Genomic DNA, 6,008 nt, shown 5'->3' with positions numbered 1-6,008 from the left:
CTTCTATTTTATCCACACCCATCTTGTCTCTGTCTGATGAAGTTATGTATGTTGAAGTAGGACATGCCACGTCCCGAGCTCTATGGCAGGCTATTGAAGCTGCATGATTGGGTCCTCTTCTTGGGTACAATCTCTAAGTCTCCTTAGTCAGCTATAGTCGTTGCGCTAAGGGGATTCCACTATAAGTGAGTATATTGACAAAGCCAAAGTTTTAATTAGACTACTTGCAGAAGTCGGATGACCAATTGGTCTGGATGAATAGAATCTCTATCCGTTCAAAAGCCTTCGCCCTGAGTAATGCGTTATCCTCTCCTCACTGACCACTAAGGAATCCATGACGATTTATCAACTTAACGACTATCTCACCGCAGATCAGTTCATCTACTATACGCTAATGACATCTCTTTGATCGCTCTGATCCCCCGGAGCCACCAACAGCAAATGTTGCCCAATGTGGACCATCCACTACCTCACAACTAGATCACACTGCTAATCAACTACATGGTTGTAGTCATGGTAATAGAGGAGGACGGGTTCGTGGACGTAGCCGTGGCTACGTCCGAAAGTGTCAAATCTACAACAAACTTGATCATACTGCCCTGCAATACTATAAGAGATATTCAGGAGCCTTCGATCCTAGCCTCAAGTGAGATAACCTATGCTAATGATCTAGCCACTACACTATTCTCTCGAAATTTGGTCCTAGACACTGGTTCCACTCATCATGCCAATTAGGATTCCTCTTCATTATAACAAGTGGAAGAGTACATAGGGAATGACGCTCTTCGAGTTGGTAATGATATAGGTTTGAATTTTTCTAGTATTGGATCGGAACTTCTCCTAATATTCTCCCTGGCTCGTGTCCCTTTCAACTACAAAATATGTTACATGCTCCTATCCTGATCAATTCTCTTCTATCATAGAAAAGGTATATGATTGAAATACTCAAAAGGTCAGGAATGTAACACTACAAACCAATCTCAACTCCAATTCCAATCAACAACAAGCTACATGCAATAACCTCATCTCAACTATATGAAAATCCAACACAATACTACAGTCTAGTTGGGAGCACTTCAGTATCTAACCATCACTCATCCAAATATCTCCTTTGCAGTCAACAAACTCTACTAGTTCAAGCATTCTCCAAACACTAATGAAGCATTGAGTTGCTCTAAAGCATGTTCTAAGGTATGTCAAAGGTATTCTAAACTATGGTTTACATTTTACAAAATCATACTCTGATGGTATCCATGCCTTTTTAGATTCTGATTGGGCGGGGTGTCTTGATGACCGAAAGTCCACTAGTGTTTTGTTGTATTCATTGACAAAAATTTAGTATCAGGTGTGTCACAAGCAAAATATAATGACTAGATCCTGAATAAAGCAAAACACAAAGTAATAGCTTATGTCTCAACTAAGGTATATAACATGGTTAGTTGCTCTCTTTCGAGAACTTGGTCTCACCTAAAACCATCCCGAATCTGGTGTGATAATCTTGGTGTTGCCTATTTGTGTGCAAATCTTATTTTTCATGCCTGAATGAAACATGTAAAAATACTCTCATTTTGTTCATGACAAATTAAAGTAGCATCAAAGGAACTGCAAGTGAATTACATCTCTACGAAAGATCAACTGGCAGACATCTTCACCAAACCACTCACCGCAGCTAGATTCAACGTTCTAAGGGACAAACACAATGTTCTCTCCAGAGAATGACCTTAAGCTTGAGGGGACATATTAGGACTCTGTATTCTATTCACATTAGAATTCATTCTTCCTCTCATTGTATTATTGCAAATCTATCTTTTATCATTCCTGACCTAACCATGACTAATCTTTGTACTCTTATAAATACATCTATTACTGTAGTTTGTAAATTGGATTGATCAATATAAAATTCTTCACAAAACTATTATTCTCATTGGCCGGGATGACAATTTCAATTTGTCCCGTGGATATCCACCGAAATCCCCTACATGGATTAGGTTAGATGAGGGTTTTATATACAAAACCCGCATAGAACCTCACCCGACGACCCACCATGTTAGTTTATATATGTGCGTGTTTATTTATTTATTTAATAGTAATAAAATAAGTACTAGTATATTGTTAATTCTAAAAATCTTTATATAACTCACGTTAACTTTTTACTAATTTTAGTTCTAGTAAGTTAATTTGAAAAAAAATTAACAATTTAGTTATGGTATTTGAATATTTTTATTATTTTATATTTTAATATAACTAGTAATTAAATTTTATTATGGGTAAATACTTTTAATATTATTATTACTTTTTAAAAAAATTAATAAGATAATAAACGATGTGTACTCGCATCCAATGAGGGGATAAGAACGTTTTGAAAAGGTCAACTCATTGCAAGTCGAAAGTGGGGATGTATGAAAAAAGTATAAAAGTATGTTGGGACTGCGGGTTCGAGGGTCGCGTTTAGCATCTTGCCATCGAATTGTGGCGCAGTGGCTTATTACCATAGAGGCATAGAAGGATATGCTTAAATGAATAATGTTCACCTACTCATTACAAATTGGTTTTAAGAAATAAAGATATATATGACAATCAGATAACCAAAGAATTATGTGATTAAGCATGTTTGACTACTGGAAAGTAAGCATAGTGCAGTGCTGAGATCCAATTAGTATCCGAGTCAAGGTCACGGATTTAATTAATTACCAGCTGGTTGGTTGGAAACATATTATATTGTTTTCCAAGTGAATCAATTCAATTAATTCATTCATTAAGAGGCATGTAATAAACACCACATGTTTAATGGTCATAAAACCCGGGCCTTACTTGGCATTAAATGCTACCTATTATGTGTGGCAGGGCCCGGATGAGTTTTAATTACTTGTACAGATAAGCTAAACCAGGTATTGGAACGGACAAAATCAGATTTCATTTTAGTATTATTACTCTCTTAATTATTAGATATTGCACAAAAGTTGATTGATACTATCAATACTAATATCGATTAATGTTATATGTTAAGTTTCTCCAAAATTATATATTCTTCATTATTATTATGCATTCTCCAATGGCATGTCAACAAAATAAATTTGTCTTATCACTCAACTAATCATCATTACTAAATTACCAATAGGAAGTCACAAGGAGGATTTGCACGTGGTATATATGATTTCTTAATTAGGTTGGAATAGATATAGAATTCTCAAGCTTTAATTTTGCAAGCTAGAATAAGTTGTCATGGTAGTTGGAAGATTATATATATTGTTTCTCACCATATTACTAAGTTTGACAATAGTTGTACTTGATTGTGTAGTTAAATTATATAATTGGATGTTAACCTCGATCTACATGAATGAATAGATTGCTTTTTAAAAAAAAAACAAAAAAAAAAAAAAACAGCATAGTGTATTGATATCGATATCTTGCGGGATGCAGAGACTAATACTACATACAAATAAATTGATATTTAGGTCCTTTGTATTAGTAAGAAGTTTAAATTTTGATGGTGAAATTTGTATTATATTATTAAATTTTGATTTAACTTAATATTTCTTTTATTGGCCACAAAATTTAAACGTCTTACAATCATACATGAAAAATAATTAAATTATTATTATTGAACTTTTTGGAATAAAAAGATATCCATTAATGAATCAGATCACAATTCAAAGCATCGTATAAAAATAGGGGAGCCCTACAATCATACATGACAATGGTTTCCCTAGCCATAAAGTAAGCAATGTGATTCGCAAATCATTTAATAAACATGAATCAGTTATTGAAAATTTAGCTTCTTAGCAGTTTCTTTTGTGTTATTAATGATCATCTCAAAATCAAACATTGAAAAATATCCTTAATATCATTTATTACTTGTAAAGTATTAACCTTTCTCAACTTGTATAAAATCATACTTCATCCCTTGATAAAGAACTAATTTATATTATATAAATTGTTAAAAGATTCTAAGTATCATCATTTTGATAAAAGAAATTAGATTAATGAATATCTCATTATCTTGTCAAAACTTGTAATATTGACTTGAAGGTGAATGGGAAAATGCCACTTTTTCTCCCTGGTATAAAAGCACTTTTTTCTTCCTGGGTTATTCATGTATCCACATTTGTCATCTCAATTATTTTGAAATGACGAGTTTCTCCCCTTTGATGTTAAATGGATAACTTTATCCTTAAAATAATTATTTCATTTATTTTTCTTCTCTAACAAGATTTATTTGGAATCAGTTAATTATATATAACCAGAAATAATTAAATTAAAAATGTTCTTAATTATTAAGTTTGAATATCAAATTTAAGGGTTTCTCGCCGTTCTTACCCTAGAGAATAATAGAAAAGGTAAATCGTGAGATATATCTCAACTGATCAAATACATACCTTTCTTTTTTAGGTATTGGTATGATTCGAACCTTGTATCTTACGGATGCTAGTAAAACAAAACTTATAAACTTATTTTGAGTTAAGTAGAAGTATGCCATGGGCAAAATGTTTTTAATTATTTTGCTAACAAGTGGTGGTTAGGATTTAGGAAGTTAATTAGGGTGTATTTATCTAGGCAAGACCTGGTTGTTAGGTCAATAGACAATAATAATGTATTTGTGGGCATTGATTATGAACTCCAAATTCATTGGTGAAAATAAATCAGCCAATGAACTATAGTCAATATTTGAAGATAATACATCATTGGCCACCATATTACAGAGACTATTTAATGATAAAGATTTGTGTTTCCCCAGATACGATCTTCTTTTATTTATTTTATTTTAATCATAAAAATATTATTTGTAGAGTGTCTCTACTATGAGACCGTCTCACGAATCAATAAAAGTATTACATTATTTCTTTTTCAAAAGTATTACATTTTCCTAGTAACAAACACTTTATTATTCCTGATTAGTATTACATTTTCATCTTGATCCGACCTATTCCATAGATAAAGATCCGTGAGATAATCCCGCACAAGTTTTTGTAGATATGAAATCGGAATATGTCACTACCATTCATATTTATAAATACTCATGCATTGATGCCACTTCCATAAATACTTAAAAATTGATAGATTTTGTTACAAGTTAATTAGATAAAGTAATATCAAATCATACAAATAACACTACCCTCACACCAAAAAAAAAAAATTAACACTGCCCTTACTTTATCGGATCGATTTAGTATATTATGAATTTGGCTGATAAACTTGGCTCTATTTAATGGAGCTTATTTAAAATAAATTATATAATTTCTATTTTGTGAAAAATTAATAATTTAAAATAAACTCAAAGATGGGTGTTTCATATATGTTTGCTTTGGTTATTTGGTGGGTTTGGTGATGGAAGAACAAGTTAAGCTAGTATGAGAACAACAATTTCATTTTCTATAGAAAGTTTTATTATTGACCAATCTATCTACAAAGTACATGAAGGAATGTATTTATAGAGATACAAGAGATAATTCTAGCTAGAATATGACTGGTAAAAGTATTGTTATAATAATTTTCAGAGATGAAATAGGAATCCTAAAGCTCATAAAATACGGAGTTCTAACACGCTCCTTCAAGCTTAAGGTTCTCTAGAGAGAACATTGAGTTTGTCCCTTAAAAGATTGAATCTAGTAGTGGTGAGTGATTTGATGAAAATGTCTGCAAGTTAGTCCTTTGTAGAGATATATTCCTCATTTGATGCTACTTTGTCACGAATAAAGTGATAGTCTATTTCTACATACTTAGTTCGGGCATGAAAAACAATATTTGCACATAGATACGTAGTACCATGATTGTCACACCAGAGTCGAGGTGGTTTTCCTACTATGAGCCAAAGTTCACGAATGAGAACAACCAACCATGTTACTTTTGATGAGACATCTACTATGGCTTTGTATTTTACTTCTGTAGTTCTATTGAAGAGCTAGCCACTGTCTTTGCTTACGACAAGTCCAAGAGATCAATTTTTTGTCAATGAAGACAACAAAACCACTTGTGGGTTTCAGTCACTAGGGCACCCTGCCCAATTAGAG

Source organism: Ipomoea triloba, chromosome 11 (genome assembly GCF_003576645.1).
Source record: "Ipomoea triloba cultivar NCNSP0323 chromosome 11, ASM357664v1".
Classification (NCBI taxonomy): Eukaryota; Viridiplantae; Streptophyta; class Magnoliopsida; order Solanales; family Convolvulaceae; genus Ipomoea; species Ipomoea triloba.
Note: the sequence above shows the minus strand (reverse complement) of the source record.